Source organism: Montipora capricornis, chromosome 8, assembly GCF_036669925.1.
Source record: "Montipora capricornis isolate CH-2021 chromosome 8, ASM3666992v2, whole genome shotgun sequence".
Lineage (NCBI taxonomy): Eukaryota > Metazoa > Cnidaria > Anthozoa > Scleractinia > Acroporidae > Montipora > Montipora capricornis.
The window spans coordinates 775,716-778,215 of NC_090890.1; the positions used below are offsets into that span (position 1 = coordinate 775,716).

General features: G+C 41.4%; 1 protein-coding gene across 1 annotated transcript in view; it reads left to right on the top strand.

The window, feature by feature from the left end:
• LOC138059825 (uncharacterized) overlaps positions 1–2,500 on the top strand; it is a 10,852-nt gene that overhangs the window by 5,720 nt on the left and 2,632 nt on the right. The window lies entirely within an intron of this gene.

Genomic DNA, 2,500 nt, shown 5'->3' on the forward strand with positions numbered 1-2,500 from the left:
GTAAGTGTTGTACATGAAATGAATGTACCTCATCGGCTGGAGTTAATTTGACCTCGGACCCAAGCTCCGTGAGCATTTACATGATCACCGGCCGTTAACTTCATCAGCTATCGTGGAATCGGAAGCAGAAAATGCTCATTTCCAGCCAAGTGCGTGGGGATTTTTGACGACGAAACATTCACCGAGGTTCGCAAATGATGTGGCTTTAGCTTTGCGTGAAAAAATCGCGGCTGGGATGGATTTTCGAGGCGCAAACCGCCTCTGAGCTGACAACGGTCGAAATCTTAGTGTGCAGCCTTGACTTCGTCTTAGAACATTGAAAACACGGAATTCCCGAAACGGTAAAATAAGCTCCAAAAGGCACAAGAATACACCAGAGGTGAGTCATTTTCATTCCTTTTATTGAATGAACGTTAAATTGAGCGTTTTTGTAGGCTTCATAATCGACGGTATTTTATTTCCCATACAAAGTCTTACAACGCGTTTAAATTCTCAAAGGCCGCGCAACACCGCTCGCACTCAAAGGTCATCTTCCCACTAGAATTCAATTATTACACGCTCTCTAGTGACGCTCTCTATGGAATCATCGTGTTACAAGATCGGAGCTTATACCACATCCCCCTCCCCCCAATTCAATGATGTGTGAGAATTTTTCGGGCGACTACTAGTAGTTGTGGAAATCAACATTGCAGGAAGGGGGAAACGGGGATGGGTGTTCCAACAAATGTGACGAGTATTGCAGGTGCGACGGTATTCTCTTCGTCTCAAACGAGTGTTCGGACCTTCGCTCGCTAATACTACATGCTGGTATGCTGTTTCGAGTGAATGGTCATACAGACCGAATGATAATACGATATCAACCACAGTGCCCCCGTTTATCGGTGATATTGTCGAAGTATCTGTCCACGACCTAGTCGATAACAATGGCGCGAAGGTCCATCCGTCATGGTTTGGTTCGGGAAGGAAAAAAGATACGGTGGTCCTTTCCACTCTTTTTGGCATTCTTGCTAAAGCAGTACGAGGGAACAAAAAACACAAGACGATAAAGTAATCGCTTCATTGGAATTCAAAACTAGACCCTCCGTGAAGGTACACTGGGTTGCCTGTGGTACGTGCACCGTTCCAGACAATTTTTTTCAAGTTGGGTGGTCATTAAGACCATTTAAAGGGTCACCCAGAAGTCATACCAGCAGAGGTCCTCACACGTTCGTGCGACGAAACAAATCTTTTTCTGAGGTTAAAAACCTGGCTACCGGCCTATTAATTAATCATTTGTCAGAAAGAAGAAATTCCTGTCCTCTTTAGAAAAAATAGACACGCATTGCTTACGTGTGGTAGTGAAGTAACACAGCGATTTATTCCATATAAAATGTCAACTGAGCTGTGTGTTGTCTTCCAGGAGATTCAAGTTGTCCTTGCGTAATATGTAGCTCTAACAGTGCACAATATTGTTTTGGTATTGTCTATCATTGTAGTACCACGGTAGAAGTCTTGGGTAAATAGCTTGAGAAGACATGTGGTTACTACCAAAATACTGAACCCAGAAAGACTGAAGAAAATAAATGGGAAGTGAGAAATATTGGCTTCTGGTAATTTTCAAGCTCCCTCACAACTGCTTCTCACCACAAGTTTAAGCGTGCCCTCTGAGCATCTGACAGCTTTGTAATATTAAAGTTTACTAAAGTTAAGCCCTAAAGTTATACCCTTCGTAAAACAGAAGCATTGGTCAGGACCGAAAATACTATTAACGCTAACAAATGCGAACTCAGCAAGGTGCAGATTTTGTTAGCTTGCTTTATGCAAAACAAATATTGATGCAAAAGTAAATAACAGTTGATATACAGTTTTTAGAAAGAGCAGAAGGAAGTTTCTATGCCGTTATATCCCCGCCAAAAATCGACTTTTGTTTTTAATCTTTAAGTTTCCATTTCAACAGTTACGTTTACAATTCAGATTGGAACTTTTAAGGTTAACATTCTTACTTTACATGCAACCTTATACGTTTGTAATCATTTGAAGTGTTAAGTATGGAGTTATATCTCCGCCAAAATTCAACATCGGAATTTCGTTGTTTCCCGCTAATACTGTTTTCATTAGGTGTAATGGTGTTGTCTCATTTTCATTGTTACGCATACGGTGGTTGGATTTTAAAGCAGAGTAATCGTTTCATCATTACTTTTCTTAAACATCTGTTCCTTGAATGTTAGAGGCTTATCAGGGGAAAGCAAACGTTGAGAAACGTTTAATTGGCTTAGAGGGAAAAATTTCCAGGTTTTCTTCCTACAAGAGGTACATTGCACAAACGAAAAATGTGACCTGTGACAGAACGAGTGAGGCTAGAAAGCGCTCTTCGGCTGCGATAGTAGTCGAAAAGCTGGCGTGGCTATTCTGTTTAAAAACAATTTCCACTTTGTACTAAACCGCAAAGAGTACATAGACCCAGGAGGCCGTTTCATTATCGTGGATATTAGAGTGGCCAACCTGTCTTTCACGTTGGTCA